This window comes from Mustelus asterias, chromosome 10 (genome assembly GCF_964213995.1).
Source record: "Mustelus asterias chromosome 10, sMusAst1.hap1.1, whole genome shotgun sequence".
Taxonomy (NCBI): domain Eukaryota; kingdom Metazoa; phylum Chordata; class Chondrichthyes; order Carcharhiniformes; family Triakidae; genus Mustelus; species Mustelus asterias.
Window position 1 is genome coordinate 119,103,637 of NC_135810.1, and position 24,199 is coordinate 119,127,835.

A 24,199-nucleotide genomic window follows, 5' to 3' on the forward strand; every position below is an offset into this window, starting at 1 on the left:
AACTCCCACTCACCTGACAAAGGAGCAGCGAGCACTCCAAAAGCTAGTGGCTTGTGCTACCAAATAAACTTCTTACTGCCTTTAACTGATTGCAATGATGTAATGCCCAAATGCAATGACATCATCCAAAGCAGCCACTTCCGGTCTGCGCCTCAACCAACCCTGGTGGGCGGGGCCAGTGCCGCTCCCCCGTGAGTGATGGGCGGCTGAACCAATTGGAACCTGGATTAGGGAGGTGGTGTCCCAATAGGAGGGCGGTGCAGGTTAGGTTGAGCGGGAGGGCCTAACCACAGGAGGAGCAGCCCGGAGCCTGCGGGGCAAGGGAGGGAGGAAACCGCCAGCAGCGCCTGGGAACCAGGGACCCACAACCAGATCGCTACCGTAAGAGAACCCCCGCATGGGCGGGTAAATTCTGAGGCGAACGAACTCCGGCTTCTCGTCAGCGGGCGGGCGTGCGGGAGGTGAGGAACGTGTTTTCTCCAACTCGTTTCGATGGCAGGTTCGAAGCAGCCAAGCAAAGCAGCAGCTGGCGAGCCCCGGGGCCCCGCCCCGCCGCCTCCTGGCGACGGTCGCTGTGGCAACGGCGCGCGGGGCCCCGGCCCTGCCCTCCGTCTCCCGGCAACGGCGCGCAGCATGGTCCGGCCTCTGCCTCATGGCAACTGTCGTCCTGGCAACGGCGCGCGAACCTGGCCCTCGCCTCTGCCGCCTGGCGACGGTCGCTGTGGCAACGGCGCGCGGATAGCGTCGAACGTTGTGCGCGCCCAGAGTCAACGCTCCGCTCCCGTTCAGCCCATTCCCGCTCGTACTAGCCCTTTCCTTGAGTTAGCCAATTAGTTCCAGTCTCCTATCTCTTGCTCATTAACTCTATTTTTTTTCCTGTTCAACTATTTAACCCTTTTGAACATTGTTAAAACTGCTCCCACTAAATGCACAATACTTTACAGATTAACATCACTTGCTGAATTTGGTTAAAAAAAATCTTATCTTCCCCTGCTTTTATTTCCAAGTATTTTAAATCTGTGTCTAGTGCTTATTTTTAAAAATTCATTTGTGGGACATGGGCATTGCTGGCTAGACCAGCATTTATTGCCCATCCCTAGTTGCCCCTTGAGAAGCTGGTGGTGAGCCGCCTTCTTGAATCACTGCAGTCCACGTGCTGTGGGTTGACCCACAATGTCGTTAGGGAGGGAATTCCAGGATTTTGACCCAGGAACGGCGATATATTTCCAAGTCAGGTTGGTGAGTGGCTTGGAGGGGAGCTTGCAGGTGGTGGTGTCCCCATGTATCTGCTGTCCTTGTCCTTCTAGATGGAAGTGGTTGTGCATTTGGAAGCTGCTGTCTAAGGATATTTGGTGAATTGCTGCAGTGCATCTTGTAGATAGTAACAGTAGTGTGTACTGACTGTTGGTGGTGGAGGGAGTGGATGTTTGTGGATGTGGTGCCAATCAAGCGGGCTGCTTTGTCCTGGATGGTGTCAAGCTTCTTGACTGTTGCTGGAACTTCACCCATCTAGGCAAGTGGGGAGTATTCCATCACTCTCCTGACTTGTGCCTTCTAGATGGTGGACAGGCTTTGGGGAGTCAGGAGGTGAGTTGCACGCTACAGTATTCCTAGCCTCTGACCTGCCCTTGTAGCAACTGTTTATATGGCGAGTCCAGTTGAGTTTCTGGGCATTGGTAACCTCAAGGATGTTGACAGTGGGGGATTCTGAAATGGTAACACCATTGAGTGTCAAGGGGCAGTGGTTAGAGCATCTCTTATTGGTGATGGTCATTGCCTGACATTTGTGTGGTGCGAATGTTACTTGCGACTTGTCAGCCCAAGCCTGGATATCGACCACTTTAAACAGTTTCTCCTTATTTGCCTCTTCCATAATTTTGAACACCGCTGTTATATTTCTGTTGCCTTCTCGACTCTTAAGGAGGACCATCCCAGCTTCTGTATTAGAAAAATGCTCATATCACACACTTATTCAAAAAGGTTGGGAATCAAAACGTAAGAAACAATTGGTAAATTAGTTTAACTTCTGTTGTTGGGAAATTGTCAGAATCCTTTATAAAGAAAGCAATAAGAGGACATTTAGAAAGTCAAAATGCCATCCATCAGAGTCAGCATGGTTTTATGAAGGGTAAATCATCTTTGACTAATTTGCTTGAGTTCTTCGAAGATGTAACAAGTAAGGTGGATAATGGTGATCCTGTACTTGTAGAATATCTGGATTTCCAGGAGGTGCCATGCAAAAGGTTAATACACAAGGTTAGTTCACATGGGATTAGGGGTAATTTATTAGCTTGGATAGAGGATTGGCTAACCAAGAGAAAGCACAGAGTTGGGATCAATGGGTCTTACTCGGGTTGGCAAGATGTAACTAGTGGGGTGCCACAGGGTTTGGTCCTCGGTGTCTGAAACATTTACAATCTATATTAATGACTTGGATGCAATGATAGTAGGTGCCACAGCACAATTTGTCGATGACACTCAAATAGGTGGGCTAGTGAGTTGCGATAATGAAATAAGAAGTTTGCATATGGATAGGTTAGGTGAATGAGTCAAAATTTGGCAGATGGAGTTTAACGTGGATAAGTATGAGGTTATCCATTGTGTTAGGAAAAATGTAAAAGACAAATTATTATCTAAGTGAAGAGAAACTTCATAGTGCTTCAGTTTGAGAGATCTGAGTGTTCTTGTGCATGAATCGCAGAATCTTGGCATTTATTGCTAAAGGAATAGAATATAAAAGTAATGGAGTATTGCTGCTACTGTACAAAGCATTAGTGAGACCACATTTGAAATAAAGTGTACAGTTTTGGTCCCCTTACTTTAGGAAGAGTTTAGTTCCATTGAAGGCAGTTCAGTGGAGGTTCACTAGATTGATCCCAGAGATGGGTTTGTTTTATGAAGAGAGATTGAGCATTTTAGGCCTATACTCACTAGAGTTTAGAAGAATGAGAGGAGATTTAATTGAAGTGTACAAGATTAACAGGATTCCTTTAGCTGTAAATGCCAAAATTCCATTTGCTTTCCTTATTAGCTGCTGTATCTGCATACCAGTTTTCTATGACTTATGCACAAGGACACCCAGATCCCTCTGCATCCAAGCACCCTGACATCTCTCCCCATTTAAATAGTAAGTTGCCTTTCCATTTTTCTGACCAAAATGGATAACCTCACACTTATCCACATTAAACTCCATTTGCCACATTTTGGCCCACTCACCTAACCTGTCTATATCCAATTGTAAATTTCTTATTTCCTCTTTGCAGCTAACTATCCCGCCTCTGTTAGTGTCATCTGCAAATTTGGCTGTAGTACCTTCTATCCCTGTATCCAAGTTGTTAATGGCTACTGGAGTGACGGAGACATTGACCTTGTCGTGTCCCATGCCAACTCACTGCAAGAACAACTCAGTCCCACTCCCGTGCCATGCCTCACCTTCACAGGTCTGCCTTTTCTTTTCTCTTCTCTTCAGATGCAAATCCAAATTCCCTTGTTGAAAGCCACAGTTGAATCTATCTCTAGCAGACCCTCAGTTCAAGTTCCTTTCCTATTTCAACTTGCCATTTTTCCTTCGAAAATGCCTAATTTCACACTTCTTTCTGTTAAATTTCATCTGACTATCTTTATTTTTGATTTGATTTAATATTGTCTCACGTATTGGGATACAGTGAAAAGTATTGTTTCTTGCGCGGTATAGAGACAAAACATACCGTTCATAGAGTACTTAGGAGAGAGGGTGTAGAATAGTGTTGCAGTTACAGTTAGGGTTTAAAGTTTATTTATTAGTCACAAGTAAGGCTTACATTAACACTGCAGTGAAGTTACTGTGAAATTTCTCTAGTTGCCACACTCCGGTGCCTGTTCAGGTCAATGCACCTAACCAGCACGTCTTTCAGACTGTGGGAGGAAACCAGAGCACCTGAAGAAAACCCACACGGGGAGAATGTGCAAACTCCACACAGACAGTGACCCCAAGCAGAGAATCGAACCCAGGTCCCTGGCGCTGTGAGGCAGCAGTGCTAGCCACTGTGTCGCCCCGTAGAGAAAGATCAACTTAATATAAGGTAGGTCCATTCAAACGTTTGCTAGCAGCAGGGAAGAAGCTGTTCTTGAGTCGGTTGATACGTGACCTCAGACCTTTGTATCTTTTTCCCAACGGAAGAAGGTGGAAGAGAGAATGTCCGGGCTGCGTGGGGTCCTTGATTATGCTGGCTGCTTTTCCCGAGGCAGCGGGAAGTGTAGACAGTGTCAACGGATGGTTTAGTTAATATTTTTAGGTAAATATTTGTGTTCAACAAATTTGTGAATTTATAATTTATGAATGGTTAATTTATGGATATAAATTATACATTTAATTACAAATTTATGAATTACCTTGATCCCGTATTGAGCTGTGTTGCTGCATGGTGGTTGTGGTTTTATTGCTTGACAGAGCCATTTTTGGAGTTGGAGAGTAAAATTTCCCAGGACGTGATTGCTCTGTATCGATAGTCTGAGATTCCAAACCTGTTTCCGGATGCTGTACCTGGTCCACTTGTTTACCTATGGCTTTGCACTCCTGTAGCAGAGAGCATCTTCACAGGGTACTCCATTAAGGGCATTTGCAGGACAAAGCATTGCCTGGAGATGTCTTATTGCCCAGATGGCTTGCTTTTCTTTTATTTATAGTTTGTCTCTGTCTCCTTTTTCCTGGTGAATGAAACTACAAAATGTCTCTCTTGTCACTTGTTTTACATTCTTCATTTTTGGGCTGGGGGCATTATCATAACAATGTGCGTGACCAGAGTTTGGAGATCCTTAATTGTCTGCCAATTTGCATTATTGATGGTGTGGGGAAGGGTGGAATGGTGAATCCTCCCTATTGTGGCAGATAATAAGAGTCGGTTCTCTGAATGCACTCCTGTCAAATCTCATTCATTTCAGTAAGATTTACACTGGGCATTTTAAATAATGAATTAAAAAAATAGTCGGAAAGGGAAAATAAATGTTATAAGTGCTCACCTTAAGATTTTGTACCTGAATGCTAAGAGCATTCCAAACAAAATGGCTGAATTAGTTTGATTTGATTTATTATTGTCACATGTATTAGCATACAGTGAAAAATATTGTTTCTTGCGCGCTATACAGACAAAGCATATCGTTCACAGAGAAGGAAACAAGAGAGTGCAGAATGCAGTGTAACAGTCATAGCTAGGGTGTAGAGAAAGATCAACTTAATACGAGGTAGGTCCATTCAAAAGTCTGATGGCAGCAGGGAAGAAGCTGTTCTTGAGTTGGTTGGTATGTGACTTTTGTATCTTTTTCCAGAAGGTGGAAGAGAGAATGTCCGGGGTGCGTGGGGTCCTTAATTATGCTGGCTGATTTGCCGAGGCAGTGGGAAGTGTAGACAGAGTCAATGGATGGGAGGCTGGTTTGCGCGATGGTTTGGGCTAGATTTGCACAGATTGCACAGATAGATGTCAAGGGGCATGATATAGTTGGCATTATGGAGGTGGTGGAGTTGCATTGTTGATGAAAGATGATAATACAATATTGAGGAAAGATATTAGCATAGATGATGTGGAATCTGCATGGGTTGAGTTAAGAAACAGCAAGGGGTTAAAAAAACATTGGTGGGGGAGGTATACAGACCACCAAACTGTAGTGGTAATGGTAGGAGAAGCATTAGACAGGAAATCGGAGATGCATGTGTTAAAGGAACAACTGTTATTATGGGCGACTTTAATCTGCATATAGATTGGGAGAGTCAAATTAGCCACAGCACAATAGAGGGGGAATTTTTGGAGCGCATACGTGATGGGTTTCTGGAGCAATACATTGAGAAACCAACAATGGAGCAGGCCACCTTGGACTGGGTGTTGTGCAATGAGAAAGGATTAGTTGGCAATCTAGTTGTGAGAGAACCCTTGGGGATGAGTGACCATAATATGGTAGAATTCTTTGTCAAGATGGATAATGATGTAGTTGATTCTGAGACCAGGGTTCTGAATCTCAGTAAAGTTAACTATGATGATATGAGGCATGAATTGGCCATGATGGACTGGGAAACATTACTGAAAGGAAAGACAGTGGATAGGCAATGGCAGGCATTTAAAGAACAAATAGGTGAATTCCAGAAGTTGTTTATTCCTGTTTGGTTGAGTGGTAAAGGATGTGTGGCCAAACCATGGCTTATAAGGGAAATTAGAGATTAGTATCAGATTCAAGGAAGAAACATACAAATTGGCAAGAAAAAGCAATAGGCCTGAGGATTGGGAGCAGTTTAAAATTCAGCAAAGGAGGACCAAGAGATTGATTAAGAAGGGGAAAATAGAGAATGAAAGTAAGTTCGCGGGGAACATAAAAACTGACTGTAAATGTTTTCTATAGATATATAAAGAGAAAAAGATTGACAAAAACGAATGTAGGCCCCTTACAGTCAGAAACTGGAGAATTCATAACGAGGAATAAAGAATTGAGAAATTAAATTTGTACTTTATTCGTATCTTCCTTTGTGAAGACAGCATCTCCACATCACTCCTTTGTGAAGACATGAATAATGTGCCAGCAGTTCTGAGAGAAACATGTTTTCAGTGAGGAGCTGAAGGAAATCAGCATTGGTAGAGAAATGGTTTTGGCAAAGTTGATGGGATTGAAGGTGGATAAATCTCCAGGTTCTAATAATCTTCAGCTCAGAGTACTCAAGGAAGTGGCCCTGGAAATAATATTGAACTCCAAATGCTTTGGACTCTGGAATACTTCCTACAGATTGGAGGGTAGCTAATGTAAGCCCACTATTCAAGAAAGGGAGGTAGGGAGAAAACGGGGAACTAGAGACCAGTGAGCCCAACATCGGTACTGGGGAGGTTGCTAGAATCCATTATCAAGGATTTCATAACTTGGCATTTGGAAGGCAGTGGGATAATCAGCCAAAGTCAGCATGGATTTACAAAAGGGAAATCATGCTTGACGAATCTATTGGAATTTTTTTGAGGATATGATTAGTAAAGTTGACCAAGGAGAGCCAGTGGATGTTGTTTATTTAGGCTTTCAGAAAGCTTTCGACAAAGTCACACATAACAGACTACTATGTAAAGTTAAAGCACATGGGATTGCAGATCATGTCTGGAGATGGATAGCTGGTTAGCAGATAGGGAGCAAAGAGTTGGCATAAATGGGTTTTTTCCTGATTGGCAGTCAGTGACTAGTGGGGTTCCACAGGGATCTGTGCTAGGACCCCAACTGTCACATTATATATTAATAAAAGCAAATTACTGCGAATGTTGGAATCTGAAACCAAAAGAGAAAATGCTGGAAAATCCCAGCAGGTCTGGCAGCATCTGTAGGGAGAGAAAAGAGCTGATGTTTCGAGTCCAGATGACCCTTTGTCAAAGACCTTGGAGTCCACATTCAATCACTGAAAGTAAGTGTGCAGATACAGCAGACAGTGAAGAAGGCAAATGGTATATTGGCCTTCATAGTGAGAAGATTTGAGTATAGGAATAGGAATGTTTTGCTGCAATTGTATAGGGTGTTGGTGAAGCCACACCTGGAGTATTGTGTGCAGTTTTGGTGTCCTTATCTGAGGAAGAATTGAAACTAGAAGCAGGAGTAGGCCATTCGGCCCTTTGAGCCTGCACCACCATTCATTTTGATCATGACTGATCATTGAATTCAATATCCTGATCCACCCCCCTTCCTCCCATACCACTTGACCTTTAGCCCAAGAGCTATATCTAATTTCTTCTTGAAATCCAGACAACGTTTTGGCCTCAACTACTTTCTGTGGCAGTGAATTCCACACATTCACCACTCTCTGGATGAAGAAATTTCTCCTCACCTCAGTTCTGAAAGGTTTGCCCCTTATCCTCAAACTATGACCCCTAGTTCTGGACTCCCCTGCCATTGGGAACATTCTTTCTGTATCTACCCTGTACTAACCCTGTTAGAATTTTATGCCCTTGCTATAGAGGGAGTACAGCGAAGGTTTACCAGGCTGATTCCTGGGATGGCAGGTCTGTCATATGAGGAGAGACTAAGTCGGTTAGGATTATATTCACTGGAGTTTAAAAGAATTTGGTTATCTGACCTAACGTCCCCTTATGTGTCTCAGTGGCATACTGTCCCTGTGAAGCGCCTTGGGATGTTATATTACATTAAAGCTGCAATATAAATATAGGTTGTCGTTGTCAGGCAGTGTGTTCTAACAGTGCTGTTCTTTGAAAGAAAAACATCTTCTGCCCTCAACATCTCTCCTCCGGTTATTTTGCCATTTAACCAGTTATTGACCCTCCTGCCATTGGAAGCAGTTTCTCCATGTGATTGAAACCCTTTATCATTCTGGTCAAGTCTGTTAAATTTCTCTCTAACCCTCTCTGCTCCCACATTACTGATGTTAAAATCATAGAAACCCTACAGTGCAGAAGGAGGCCACTCAACGCATTGAGTCTGCACCGACAGCAACCCCACCCAGACCCCATCCCCACATATTTACCCCGCCAATCCCTGTAACCTACAGGGACAGTAAGGGGCAATTTAGCATGGCCAATTTAGCATGATGTGGAGATGCCGGCGTTGGACTGGGGTAAACACAGTAAGAAGTTTAACAACACCAGGTTAAAGTCCAACAGGTTTATTTGGTAGCAAAAGCCACACAAGCTTTCGGAGCTCTAAGCCCCTTCTTCAGGTGAGTGGGAATTCTGTTCACAAGCAGAGCATATAAAGACACAAACTCAAGTTACATGAATAATGTAATAATAATTTACATGAATAATTTAGCATGGCCAGTGCACCTAACCCGCACATCTTTGGACTGCGGGAGGAAACTGGAGCACCCAAAGGAAACCCACGTGGAGAAAACGTGCAAACTCCACACAGACAGTGACCCAAGCTGGGAATCGAAGCCGGGTCCCTGGAGCTGTGAGGCAGCAGTACTAACCCACTGTGCCAGCATGCCGCCCTTAATCCTACAACCATTCTGGTAAGTCTCCTCTGCGAGGCCTTGATGTACATCTGCAGGTCTATGGACAACAGCTGTGAATACCTCGTTCATGGTTCATATGTTTTTCAAATATAATGTTTAGTTTTAGGAATTAAAGTTTAACTGTAGAAAATGACATGGATGCAATTACAGCAAGCTCGGAGCCTGTGACACTAAAAGATCAGTGTCATGTTGTCCTAATAGGTTAACAGCTAGAACAGTGAGGTACTTAAAATGGCAGGCTTTAGAGATTGCCAAAAAACCTCAAGGAAATGGCTGTTAAAAAAGTGACCCATGTTTAATTAAGACACAAAGATAGAGCTAAAACAGCAGGTTGGCTTACTTGGCTAAAGAACTGGAAACATGATGTCTGCAAAGCTTGCAGCAATGGCAGTCCAGAGAGATGTTGTTCTTTTGGGAGATGGAACTTAAATTAGTTTAAAGGTATTCGGGGAACCCCAAAAGGTTATTAATCCCATTTATTTAATCAGATCAAAGATAAATGAGAGCTAATTTACTTAAAAGATCGGTTTGAGGTCAGCAGGCTACTTCATTGTTAAGAAGGCTCTCCGGTTTCAGTTTATCTGGGTACATGCTGGGAGAGAGACTTGCAGTTTGGACCTTTTGCAGTTTGCAGCTCGCTGGGAGAATTTAGCCAGGGGAAATAACATATAGACCTGCACTGTAAGCAGAGTGAAGAACTGACATCTTCGCTGACCATGTGGAAGGTGGGTTTTGAATCTTGTGCGGAAACAGTAGTTGGAAGATTGCCTCGTTTGAAGCTAGTGGGAGAATCTACTGTGGTCCTCGGTGTGTTATTGCAAGACAAAATAATTTGCTTTGAAATACTGAAAAGTAACCAGATTAAGGGACTGGGCATCCACAGTGAAGAGATGGCCAATGAAAGATTTGCCGCTGAGGAGAATTCTCCTGGAGGATTGTGGTATACTTCTGGGTGATCCCTACAGAAGTAAATAACTTAAAGATGTGTCATGTATGAGAAGTTTTGGGAAATAAGAAGTAAACCTGAATGCTTAACATTTAATCATAAGCTGTAGTGTTAACTTAAACATATGTTTTGTTTATTGCTTTTATATACAGTAAAGTTTTTTTGGTTTTTTAATGAATAGTGAAATCCTGTGGCCTGGTTCTATTGGTTAGAACAAGGAATTTGGATTTCATTTCAAAATGCTAATGGTCCCTAAGCTTCATCACGAAGCGCAGTCAAAACGAAAACCAAGGCTGGAATTTTTAGCATGGTGGGAACTCATCTGAAGATGTCTGCCAACTCAGTGCCACTGCCATTTTACACTTCATGATGTGGGGATGCCGGCATTGGACGGGGGTAAACACAGTAAGAAGTCTCACAACACCAGGTTAAAGTCCAACAGGTTTATTTGGTAGCAAAAGCCACACAAGCTTTCGGAGCACTCGCTGCTCCTTCGTCAGGTGAGTGGGATTTCAGTTCACAAACAGGGCATATAAAGACACACACTCAATTTGCAAAATAATGGACTCGCATTCCAACCATTATTTTGTAAATTGAGTTTGTGTCTTTATATGCCCTGTTTGTGAACTGAAATCCCACTCGCCTGAGGAAGGGGCTTAAAGCTCCGAAAGTCAGTGGCTTTTGCTACCAAATAAACCTGTTGGACTTTAACCTGGTGTTGTTAAACTTCTTAAAAAGGTAAGTGTCAGGGGCCCAGGTGAGATGGTAGGGAAAGCTCGAGGGGCTGCAAGGTATGGGGAAGGCGGGGGAGGGGGGGGGGGTTGTAAATCAGGGCCTTGTGTTGGGGCAGGGTGCAAGGTATTGGGGGATTTGGGGTGGAGGGCAGGGGGAGGAATTCCAATGGTCACCAGGCCTTACAGGGGAGGGCGTTCCAGTTAGGAACGGACTTCTGATGGAGCTCCAACCTTCCTCACTTCTTGCCCTGGATGTAACTCCATTTGTTCCCAGCCTCCTCTTTCAACCCCCCCCTCCACCCCCAAACCATCCCTCCACCACCACCACCATCACTAGGGGCCCTGCCCACCCCAGCTCGTGTGCAGTCGCTGCATGGCTGGAGAACTGAAGGGAATCCTGTCCATGCGATATTGCACTCCATCCCCACCTCAGAGCCCACCGGGGGCAGGTGGGAATATAAAATTCTCCTTTTGGTTTGTGATGTTGCAACCCAGGGCTTACTCAGCCTATTGCTATTAATATGCTGCGTAAGGAAAAAACAGCAGGTAACTCATTTTAAAGCCGTGTCAGTGATTCTTGGAGGATGGTTTTAATTCATTTCCAGTTGCTGCACGATCAGTGACAGGCGTGTAATTGCCAGCTCTCTCACCCTTGTAACATAGCTCAAAGCACATCCTCCAGTGAAACTCACACACAGGAGGCCATTTGGTCCATCATGTCTGTGCCAGTTCTCTGTCGGAACAGTCTTTTTGACTGTGTTTGTCACTAGTGCCGGCATTTGTATTGAAATTCCAAGCATTTAAGTGAGTTGTTGTAACTTTAAAAAAGATGATTTGTGTCACTTGGATTTTGGGTCCTGTTTGAATGTGCTGCAGAGTAACTAGGACGTTTTATTAACTATTTTGGTTCTCTTCTTGGCACAGTGGTTAGCACTGCTGCCTCACAGCGCCAGGGACCCGGGTTCAATTCTGGCCTCGGGTCATTGTGTGCGTGGACTTTGCACGTTCTCCCTGGATCTGCATGGGTTTGTTTCCTCCGGGCGCTCCAGTTTCCTCCCGCAGTCCAAAGATGTGCGGGTTAGGTTGATTGGCCATGCTAAATTGACCCTAGTGTCGGAGATTAGCAGAATAAATGTGTGGGGTTACGGGAATAGGGCCTGGGTGGGATTGTGGCCGGCACAGACTCGATGGGCCAAATGGCCGCCTTCTGCACTGTAGGGATTCTATGATTTATTTTTCCCCTCGAGCATTTGTTTTAATGTAATTCAAATTGCAAACTTTATTATATCATTGTAGGAATGGGAGAGGAGTGTAAACAAATGTCTGCATTGAAGCTGCCCTCAGTTATATCACTGAATGGTTGCCTTGTCTTCACTGAGTGAGTTTGTACTCCAGTCTCTCTGAGCAGTGGCATGTGAAGCTTCATTCTTTGAGCAATCAACTCAGCAATATGCTTGATCTAATAATTAGAGACAGAGTAGCCACTTGGTTGAGTGGTTTGTCAGCTGGTGAGATTTGTTTTACCATTTGTCTGAGCCGCTGTGTGTTTTCTTTTTAGTCGCGGAGAGGTCAGGAGTCGGGACCCAAGACTACTGTTTTGGTTTGTGCTGTTGACATGGTCTTGCTTTTGCAACCCAAGTCTTACTCAGTCTGTTGCTATTAATATGCTGCATGAGGAAAATGCAGCACGTAACTCATTTTAAAGCAGTGTCAGTGATTCTTGGATGATGGTTTTAATTCATTTAATTCAGTTGCTGCATGATTGGTGACAGCTCAAAACACTTCTTCCAGAGACATTCACAGCACAGAAAGAGGCCATTTGGCCCATCATGTCTGCCTGTTCCTTGTTAGAACAATCAGTTGGGCCGCCCTGTTGCCATTGCTCTCTACCTTGATTTGATTTCTTACTGTCACATATATTGGGATGCAGTTTCTGGATTGTTTCTTGCGCGCTATATTTATTCAGTTATTTAGTTTATTGATTAGTCACAAGTAGGCCTACATTAACACTGCAATGAAGTTACTGTGAAAATCCCCGAGTCGCCGCAATCCGACGCCTGTTCGGGTACACTGAGGGAGAATTTAGCATGGCCAATGCACCTAACCAGCACGTCTTTCGGACTGCGGGAGGAAACTGGAGCACCCGGAGGAAACCCACGCAGACACGGGGAGAACGTGCAGACTCCGCACAGACAGTGACCCAAGGCGGGAGTTGAACCCGGGTACCCAAAACAGACAAAACAAACCGTTCATAGAGTACCTTCCCTTGTTTCAAATGCCTATCCAAATTTCCCTTTGAGGTGGCAATAATCTCTGCTCTTTGTGGCCAAGCAATCCATGTTCCCAACAACACTCTGCAGCAAGAAATGTCTTCTAACTTTCCTCTTCCTCCGACAATTTCAAATTGTTGACCCTTCATCCACTGAAAAAAAACTTTTTACTGTAAATAGTCTCTCTGCATTTGAAAAGATAATGTGTATACTTGGACTGTTCGAAATTTCCTACATTTAAGTAAAAAGGGAATAAATATCTTGTGCCCGCCATTTTATTTTACTAGTAAAAGCAGTCTGGCTACTTCATTCATCCTTCTGCAGGAGTACATGGGATTTTGACAATGGGAAGTGATCTGATTCGGGCTGTTTCCAGTTTGGTTGAGGTGGTGCTTCTTTCACCTCCTAAGTTTGAAGGTCGTCAGTTCCGAGACCCTATCCGCATAATATATTTTGACTCCCCAGTGTGCGGTGCTGCACTGCTGGAGATAGCAGCTGTTACTTTGGGGTTGGAGGGGGTATGTTAGGTAACTAATGACAGGACTCAAAGAGCACTAGGAGATTCTCTGCAGCTTTCCTCTATTAAACAACACCATGAGAAAGAAGATAGTTCAGCATTTGTCTCCTGTGTCCCTGTTTCGTAAGCATGTATGTAGCTTCCGACAGAGAGAGAGAGGTTCTTGATTGGTAAGGTGATCAAAGGGTTACGGGGAAAAGGCGGGAGAATGGGGTTGAGAAACTTATCAGCCATGATTGAAAGACGGAGCAGACTCGATGGGCCAAATGGCCTAATTCTGCTCCTATATGTTATGAACTTATCATTTCGCATACATCAGTATTCCATAAACATCAATAAGAGGGATTCCCATTTGTATAGTCCCTTTCAAGATGTACCAAAACACTTAACAGCGAAATAAGTGCAGTCATTTATGGATAGGTTTCCACAAACTGTACAGGCATAATAAGCGGATAACTTTTTTCAGTAATGTTAGGAATAAATATTAGACAAAGCAGTGGAGGGAAATTCCCCTGCTTTTCTTTGTATCAAGTTTTTATACACTTGAGAGGGGCCTCTGATTAACATTTAATCTGAAAGGCAGCAAGGTCTGACAGTAGTACAATGCTACCTCAGTACTGTACAAAGGGTCAGCCCTGATTTTATGCTCCAGTCTCTGGAGTAGAACTTGAACCCACAATGTTCTGACTCGGAGGAGTGCTCACTCATTCAGCCACAGCTGACACATGAGATGAATGGCTTGTTAATCCATTTTTAGTGGTTGCGGGAGGAGAGCTGGCCTGGAAGCCATGCGAACCACCTATTCCTCAAGGACTGATATGGAAGCTCCATAACATTTCCGCCCGTGTCACCGAGCATGCAAACAGAGTTTGGAATTACACCTTCGCCCTGGCAATAGACAAGTCAGTCCTCCCCAGTGCTAGCAATAGGATTTCAATCAAATGTAACGGAACGGCATTTTAATACTCTGACCGCATGATCTGTAGAGAAACACCCAGCAGTACAATTATCGACTGTGACCTGCTAAATGTGTGTAGTGGTTAGAGACGCTGTGTAATTCCTGAGGAAACTCCTGGATATTATTCAACAGTCACTGCTGGTGGGGCAATTTTCAATTGGAGTAATATGGAGGAAGCACATCACACAATGTTAAGATGTACTATCTTGAAGTACATTTTGCCTTTTTTTTAATATACTGTGACCACATGTTGACAATGGTGGTGCTCTGGGGGCCTTGGAAAGAAACTTGTCACTTTTCCAAGCTATTTCACCTAGTCCAGTACGATATTTGATTTGCTTTATTATTGTCACATGTATTGGTATAAAGTGAAAAGTATTGTTTCTTGCGCGCTATACAGACAAAGCATACTCTTCATAGAGAAGGAAAGGAGAGAGTGCAGAATGTAGTGTTACAGTCATAGCTAGGGTGTAAAGAAAGATCAAAATGCAAGGTAGGTCCATTCAAAAGTCTGATGGCAGCAGGGAAGAAGCTGTCCTTGAGTTGGTTGGTACGTGACCTCAGACTTTTGTATATTTTTCCTGAGGGAAGAAGGTGGAAGACAGAATGATAGAACCAGAGGATACGCCCTGCATTTGGAAAAGGGAAAACTAGGAGCTAATCTGTTTGGAATTTGTTCAGTGAGCAAGTGGTTAATGGACTCCCCAGCAAGGCAGTGAAGTAGATGATAAATCATTTAAATTAAAACTGGCTTTCTTTCAACACATAACATTTTTGGGTTACTGTTATAATGAGCAGTGAGAGTCATGACATGTGGTAGAACGCACCTATGGGTTCCCAAAGTACTCAACACTGCAATTTTCCTCAGTTCATGGCCACTCACCTGAAGAAGGGGCTTAGAGCTTCGAAAGCTTGTGTGGCTTTTGCTACCAAATAAACCTGTTGGACTTTAACCTGGTGTTGTTAAACTTCTTACTGTGTCTCCATTGTAGACAGGTTAATATGGATTGATTGCAATGATTAGTCAATCTCTCCATTATCGTGTATCATTGACAGCCAGGATGGTCAAAGATGGACTTTGACCTTTTCCCTTTTAGAAATCCCGATGTTGCTGTGGCCACAGATGTTGTGTTGATGGTCAGAGACAGAAGACCCTTATTGTGTGTTGAGGCCAGTGGAGGTGTTGTAGCACCACTTTGTAAAATATGCACCTTTAGACTGCCAGAAGCGGCATGATGGCACAGTGTCTAGCACTGCTGCCTCACAGCATCGGGGATCTGGGTTCAATTCCAGCCTTGGGTCACTGTCTGTGTGGAGTTTGCACGTCCTCCCCGTGTCTGCATGGGTTTCCTCCATGTGCTCCGGTTTCCTCCCACAGTCCAAAGACGTGCAGGTTAGGTGCATTGGCCATGCTAAGTTCTCCCTCCATGTACCCGAACAGGCGCCAGAGTGTGGCGACTAGGGGATTTTCAAAGTAACTTCATTGCAGTGTTAATGTAAGCCTACTTGTGACACTAATAAATAAACTAAAAAAAACTCAAGTTTTTAAAAAAAAGAAATAGCCAAAAAGTAATTTTGCTGAATTGGATAAAATTTGGCTGTTGGCAATTTCTTTTCTCCTTTTTAAACCGAGTCTCCCCAGTGACCAATAAATTAATGTGGCAGTTTTTCATGGTGGAGGGATGGTAGGGTGGTGATAGCCACATCCCAGTGGTCAGTACTCTGAGACAGAAAGGTTGTGGGCTCAAATGGCAGGCATTCCAGTACAGTACTGAGGAGCTATTGGAGGAGAGGTGTGGATTAAAAGAACCATGGCACTATTTTGAAGTAAGAAGTCTCACAACACCAGGTTAAAGTCCAACAGGTTTATTTGGTAGCAAATACCATAAGCTTTCGGAGCAATGCTCCTTCGTCAGATGGAGTGGTCTCCATCTGACGAAGGAGCATTGCTCCGAAAGCTTATGGTATTTGCTACCAAATAAACCTGTTGGACTTTAACCTGGTGTTGTGAGACTTCTTACTGTGCTTACCCAGTCCAACGCCGGCATCTCCACATCATGACTATTTTGAAGAACAGGGGAGTCTCACCCTGGCCAATATTTATCCCTCAACAAATATCATTAAAGCAGGTTATCTGGTCATTTCACTGTCGTTTGTGGAAGCTTGCTGTACAGAAATTAGTTACTATGAGTGATTACTCTTCAGTTTTTTAATTCTTTCTTTCCTCCACTGGTAGAGTATGACCCTGTATTTAGGAAAGCAGTTGCATACATACATGTGCCACTGATGCCATTTGAAACATACAAATAAACAGGAGGAAACTAACCCATAACCTGGGGAAGGCAATGTAAAAGATGGTGGTGAAAGGAGGGAAAATACAGGTGAAATTGAAATCCAAAGATGTGCGGGTTAAATGGCTTAGCCTTGCTAAACTGCCCCTTGGTGTCAGGGGGACTAGCTTAGGGTAAATGTATGGGATAGGGCCTGGGTGGGATTGTAGTCAGTGCAGACTCAATGGGCCGAATGGCCTCCTTCTGCACTGTCGGGTTTCTATGATTCTATCATTCTAAGATTTAAAGGTACGACTGAATCTCTGAAAAGTTATTTTCTAGGCTGTGAACACCTCTGAGCTACACTGGCACTAACAGACCTGCAGCATACAGTCAGTGGAGTTCTCACCCTCCTGGCTGTCTGCCACAGGTCATCTCCCTGTCTCTCTAACCTCCAAACCTACAATCCTCCGTGATTAATCTGTTCCACTAATCCTGGCCTCTTGTAGATCCCTAATTTTCTTCTGTTTTCCCCCACTGGTGGCAATGCCTAGCTTCTTAGGTTTTGGGGGACTTCCCTCGCTTAAACCCCTCCAACTTCTCCTTTAAAGACTCTGCGTAAAACCTACCTCTATGACCAAGCTTTTGGTAATGTCCCAAATTATCTCCTTGTGTGGGTTGGTGTTCAACTTAGTTCGATCAACCCCTGTGATGTGTCTTAAAGGATGCTTTACCATGTAACCGTGCTATATAAATGTGAGTTATTGTTCGTTACTCAATTTTGGTTTTAAATAAATGTTATGGGGGGGCGGGGGGCATGGAGTGGAACCTAACAAATTCCACTTGCTCCAATTTTTCAGGCGGTCATTATTATATTTCAGGGTTCTGCTGGTGCTTATAAAAGGTTAATGACAAATCTGTCGACACACATTGTTGCTTTGCCTCTTGCTGTCTTTGGAATCGATTCCATGGCATTATTTGATCTTGTCTCGTTCTTTTGGGTATATTAAGCAGCCTCAAAGTATTACAAAGTCCCGTTAGCAGATCTTATTGCTGCCCAAATGCTGCGAACAGGAGGTGCCCTCCTTGAGGTTTAAAGGTTTATCTTGTTGAGTCGGCAGCTTTTGCTGCCTGTTTTGCATTCTTTTGTATCTAACTGATTGTGGCCTTCTGTCTGATTTGCGAGAATAAATAATTCATAAGGTTTTAATGATGGTAATGTTTGCCCTCTTGGCTCTGTATCTGTCTGGGTAACCTGAGGAATTTTTAAAGGAACGTTGTCAAAAGACAAATTATTTTCTCTTGTGGCAAGAGCAAAACCATTGGCTGACTAGCTTTTATCACCAATGTTTATGTTTAAACGTTAAAGTTATAAGATAGTAGGTGGGGAGAGTGGTGCTCTGGAGAGACAGTAGTATATCACAGCAGAGTCCTATGTTGCCTAAATGTGTGCAATTTCCAGTCGGTTTGACTTTGATGCCAATACGATAGCCTCCTTTATTGCCAACTCAGCTGAGATCTGTTAATCGGAAGTTACAAACAAGGATGAAACCTTCCTGTTATCAGCTGCTAAATATGTGGCTGGGCAGAACTGGATTTGCTACACAACTAGATGATCTTATCCAGAGTTAGCAATAGGGTATTACCATTGAATTTGATGTCCCAGAGTCATTGAAGGGCTAATTTAGCTAAGGATCCTCTCCGTTCACATTACAGTACGTCACCCAATTTGATCCCCTCAAACTCCCATTGTCCAAACAGCCTATCATGGATAACACATTGAAGTATAACCATTTTATTGCGCATGAACAGAAGCTTAACTTATCATAGAAACTGTAATCATAGAATCTCTACAGTGCAGAAGAGGCCATTCAGCCCATTGAGTCTTTGCCCATTCGCTGACAGAGTCTCTTACCCGGGTCCTCTCCTCCACCCTATCCCATAACCCCACACGTTTACTATGGCTAATCCATCTAACCTACACATCCTGGGACACTAAGGTGCAATCCACCTAACCTGCACATCTTTGGACTGTGGGAGGAAACTGGAGCACCCGGAGGAAACCCACACAGAAACAGGGAGAACGTGCAAACTCCTTCAGGACTACAACAACTTGTATTTATCTAATATCTTTTAACATAATAAAACTTCTCAGGTGCTTCACAGGAGCATTATCGAACAGAATATGACAACGAGCCACATAAAAATCCATTGCAGTGGAGAAAAGTTTATTTTCTCTTGCAACAAAGCCTTGTACAGTTCAAGTCTTGTACTTTATATAGAGCATTTAATGTAGTACAAGGTCCCACGGCATTTCAAAGGAGTATTGTGATGGAAAATGTGACAGAGGGGAAACTAACAAAATCTTGATCAAAGTTTTAAGAAGCTGCTTAAAAGTGGAAAAAAAGGTAGGAAAAGTTTGAGGAAGGAATTCTAGAGCCTAGCTAGGTAGGGCCTTAGAACATAGAACATAGAACATAGAAAGCCACAGCACAAACAGGCCCTTCGGCCCACAAGTTGCGCCGATCACATCCCCACCTCTAGGCCTATCTATAGCCCTCAATCCCATTAAATCCCATGTACTCATCCAGAAGTCTCTTAAAAGACCCCAACGAGTTTGCCTCCACCACCACCGACGTCAGCCGATTCCACTCACCCACCACCCTCTGAGTGAAAAACTTACCCCTGACATCCCCCCTGTACCTACCCCCCAGCACCTTAAACCTGTGTCCCCTCGTAGCAACCATTTCAGCCCTTGGAAATAGCCTCTGAGAGTCCACCCTATCCAGACCCCTCAACATCTTGTAAACCTCTATCAGGTCACCTCTCATCCTTCGTCTCTCCAGGGAGAAGAGACCAAGCTCCCTCAACCTATCCTCATAAGGCATGCCCCCCAATCCAGGCAACATCCTTGTAAATCTCCTCTGCACCCTTTCAATGGCTTCAACATCTTTCCTGTAATGAGGTGACCAGAACTGCGCGCAGTACTCCAAGTGGGGTCTAACCAGGGTCCTATAAAGCTGCAGCATTATCTCCCGACTCCTAAACTCAATCCCTCGATTAATGAAGGCCAGTACGCCATACGCCTTCTTGACCGCATCCTCCACCTGCGAGGCCGATTTAAGAGTCCTATGGACCCGGACCCCAAGGTCCTTCTGATCCTCTACACTGCTAAGAATGGTACCCTTCATTTTATACTGCTGCTTCATCCCATTGGATCTGCCAAAATGGATCACTACACACTTATCCGGGTTGAAGTCCATCTGCCACTTCTCCGCCCAGTCTTGCATTCTATCTATGTCTCGCTGCAACTTCTGACATCCCTCCAAACTATCCACAACACCACCTACCTTGGTGTCGTCAGCAAACTTACCAACCCATCCCTCCACTTCCTCATCCAGGTCATTTATGAAAATGACAAACAGCAAGGGTCCCAGAACAGATCCCTGGGGCACTCCACTGGTCACTGACCTCCATGCAGAGAAAGACCCCTCCACAGCCACTCTCTGCCTTCTGCAGGCAAGCCAGTTCTGGATCCACAAGGCAACAGCCCCTTGGATCCCATGCCCTCTCACTTTCTCAAGAAGTCTTGCATGGGGGACCTTATCGAACGCTTTGCTGAAGTCCATATAGACCACATCCACCGCTCTTCCTTCGTCAATGTGCTTGGTCACATTTTCAAAGAACTCAACCAGGCTCGTAAGGCACGACCTGCCCCTGACAAAGCCGTGCTGACTACTTTTGATCATACTAAACTTCTCTAGATGATCATAAATCCTGTCTCTCAGGATCCTCTCCATCAACTTACCAACCACTGAGGTTAGACTCACCGGTCGGTAATTTCCCGGGCTGTCCCTGTTCCCTTTCTTGAATATAGGGACCACATCCGCAATCCTCCAATCCTCCGGAACCTCTCCCGTCTCCATCGACGATGCAAAGATCATCGCCAAAGGCTCCGCAATCTCCTCCCTCGCCTCCCACAGTAACCTGGGGTACATCCCATCCGGTCCCGGCGACTTACCAACCTTGATGCCATTCAATAGTTCCAACACATCCTCTTTCTTTATGTCCACATGCTCGATCCTTTCTGTCCTCCGCAATCCAGCAGTACAACCACCCAGATCCCTTTCCACCGTGAATACCGAGGTAAAGTATTCATTAAGCAGCTCCGCCATTTCTAACGGTTCCGCACAAACTTTTCCCCCTTCACCTTTTAAGGGTCCTATGCCTTCACATCTCATCCTTTTACTCTTGACATATTTGTAGAAAGCCTTGGGATTCTCCTTAATCTTACCCGCCAAGGTCTTCTCATGACCCCTTCTCGCTCTCCTAATTTCCTTCTTAAGCTCCTTCCTACATCGCGTATACTCCTCTAAATCCTTAACACCTCCTAGCTCTCTGAACCTTCTGTACGCCTCTCTTTTCTTATTCACCAGGTTCATCACAACCTTCGTGCACCACGGTTCCCGTACCCTACCAACACCCCCCTGTCTCATCGGAACGTTGTCATGCAGAGCTCCAGACAAACATTCCTTGAAAATCCTCCACTTTCCTTCGGTACTTTTCCCCAAGAATGCCTCCTTCCAATTTACCCGTCTAATTTCCTCCCTGATGACACTGTATTTCCCTTTACTCCAGAGAAACACTTTCCTAGCCTGCCTGACCCTATCTCTTTCCAATGCTATCGTGAAGGAGATAGAATTATGATCGCTATCCCCAAGATGCTCACCCACCGAGAGATCCTCCACCTGTCCAGGTTCATTAGCCAGCACCAGATCAAGAACAGCCTCTCCTCTAGTAGGCTTATCCACATACTGTGTCAGGAAACTCTCCTGGACACACCTAACAAACTCCTCTCCATCCAAACCCCTAGCCCTAGGGATATTCCAATCTATGTTTGGGAAATTAAAATCTCCCATCACGACAACTCTGTTATTCCTACATCTCTCCAGGATCTGTTTCCCCATCTGCTCCTCAACATCTCTGTTACTATTGGGCGGCCTATAGAAAACACCCAGCAAAGTTACCGACCCCTTCCTGTTCCTAACCTCCACCCACAGAGATTCCGTAGTCAGTCCCTCCACGGCGTCCACCTTCTCTACAGCCGTGACACTATCCCTGATCAACAGTGCCACTCCCCCCCCTCTCTTGCCTCCCTCCCTGTCCTTCCTGAAACATCTAAAACCCGGCACCTGAAGCACCCAGTCCTGTCCCTGAGACATCCAAGTCTCCGTAATGGCCACCACATCACAATTCGAAGCAGCAATCCACGCTCCAAGCTCATCCACTTTATTCACTACACTCCTGGCATTAAAATAGACACATCTCAGACCTTCAGCCTGAGCACTTCCCTTCTCCCTCACTCGTCTAACCTCCCTCTTACCCTGTCTACATTCCTTATCTATTTGCGAGCTAACCTCCTCGCTCTCAGTCCCCTCATTTCGATTCCCTCCCCCCAACCTTTCTAGTTTAAAGTCTCACCAGTAGCCTTAGCCAACCTTCCCGCCAGGATATTGGTCCCCCTGGGATTCAAGTGCCACCCGTCTTTTTTAAACAGGTCACACCTGCCCCTAAAGAGGTCCCAATGATCCAAGTACCCAAATCCTTGTCCCTTGCTCCAGTCCCTCAGCCACGCATTAATTCTCCACCGATTCCTGTTCTCACTCTCCCGCGGCACAGGCAGCAATCCCGAGATTACTACCTTTGCATTCCTCTTTCTCAGCTGTCTACCCAACTCCCTATATTCTCTTTTCATGACCCCTTCCCTCTTCCTACCTATGTCAGCAGTACCTATATGCATCACGACCTTGGGCTCCTCTCCCTCCCCCTTCAGGATTTCTGGGACTCGACCAGAGACATCCCGGACCCCTGCACCAGGGAGGCAAACCACCATCCGAGAGTCCCGTCTGTGTCCGCAAAAACGCCTATCTGACCCTCTCACCGTAGAGTCCCCAATTAGCACTACCCTCCTTTCCTTACCCCTTTGCACTACTGGGCCAGGCTCAGCTCCAGAGACACTGCCACCGCTGCTTCCCCCAGGTGGGCTGTCCACCCCAGTAGTCATGATGTGGAGATGCCGGCGTTGGACTGGGGTAAACACAGTAAGAAGTTTAACAACACCAGGTTAAAGTCCAACAGGTTTATTTGGTAGCAAAAGCCACACAAGCTTTCGAGGCTCTGAGCACCTGAAGAAGGGGCTCAGAGCCTCGAAAGCTTGTGTGGCTTTTGCTACCAAATAAACCTGTTGGACTTTAACCTGGTGTTGTTAAACTTCTTACCCCAGTAGTACTCAGACAGGAGTACTTATTATTAAGGGGCACATCCACCGGGGTGCTCACCATCACCCGAGCTTTCTCCTTCCTCACTGTTACCCAGTTACCCTCCTCCCGTGGTCCCGGTGTGACCACCTGCCGATAGCTCCTGTCAATGACCTCCTCACTATCCCTAACCCGGCGAAGGTCCTCGAGCTGCAATTCCAGTTCCCTAACATGGTCCCTTAGGAACCGCAGCTCAACACACCCAGCACAGATATGGTCGTCTGGGAGGCTAGGAGCCTCCAGGACCTCCCACATCCTACATTGGGAACAACATACTGGCCTGACAGTCATACTTGCCCTTTTAAACACAGGGAAAAAAGTGAATGAAGATTATTCCTCTCTGTTCCAAATTATTTCTACCAAGGTACCCGGAGAAAAGTAACTTATAAATAAAATTTTTAAAAAATAAGAACCCCTGCTCGCCCTTTCTGCCTAAGCCCGATGAGCCAAAGCCCCTCAGTTCTCACTCAGCTCCGTCTCACTCCGCTGCCCGCTCCCAACGCTGCCCGCTAGATAGTGGGACCTGCCTTTTAAACCTCCTGTGCACTAAAAAAAAAACTCAAGAGACCCTTTCCAGTAAACCCCGCGGCCACTGCCGGTTGCGCGCCAAAATTTAACACTAAATTAAATAAATAAATAACACCCGCGGAAAAGTACTGAAGCAGTGGATTGATTAAAATCTGGGACACACAAAAGGCCAGAATTAGAGGAGCACAGATTATCACCCAATTCTCTTCAATTGGACGAGATAACAAAAGTAGAGCGAGGCGAGACCACAGAGGGACTTTTAAAGTTTATTTATTAGTCACAAGTAGGCTTACATTAACACTGCAAGGAAGTTACTGTGAAAATCTCCTAGTCGTCACACTACGACGCCTGTTCGGGTACACTGAGGGAGAATTTAGCATGGCCAATGTGTCTAATCAGCACGTCTTTCGGACTGCGGGAGGAAGCCGGAGCACCCGGAGGAAACCCACGCAGACACGGGGAGAATGTGCAGCGTCTGTACCGACAGTGACCCAAGCCGGGAATCGAACCCGAGTCCCTGGCGCTGTGAGGCAGCAGTGCTAACCACTGTGCCACCCCACTTGAGGATGAGAATATTACAAGCGAGACATTGTTTAACTGGGAGCCAGTAGGTACTTGAGCACAGATTGGCCAATAGGACTTGGTGTGAGTTAGGACACTGAGATGCCCTCCAGTTTATGGGAGGCTGCCCAGAAATAGT

At 45.1% G+C, this 24,199-nt stretch overlaps 1 protein-coding gene across 2 annotated transcripts in view; it reads left to right on the plus strand.

The window, feature by feature from the left end:
* The first annotated feature begins 234 nt into the window (after positions 1–234).
* Positions 235–24,199, plus strand: part of pak1 (p21 protein (Cdc42/Rac)-activated kinase 1) — a 240,097-nt gene continuing 216,132 nt past the window's right edge. The window contains exon 1 of one of the 2 annotated variants that reach the window (XM_078222572.1): positions 235–381. The gene's annotated coding sequence lies outside the window, so the exon portion shown is untranslated. Of the gene's footprint in view, positions 462–24,199 lie in introns of both variants that reach the window. The other variant, XM_078222573.1, reaches the window with a different exon arrangement.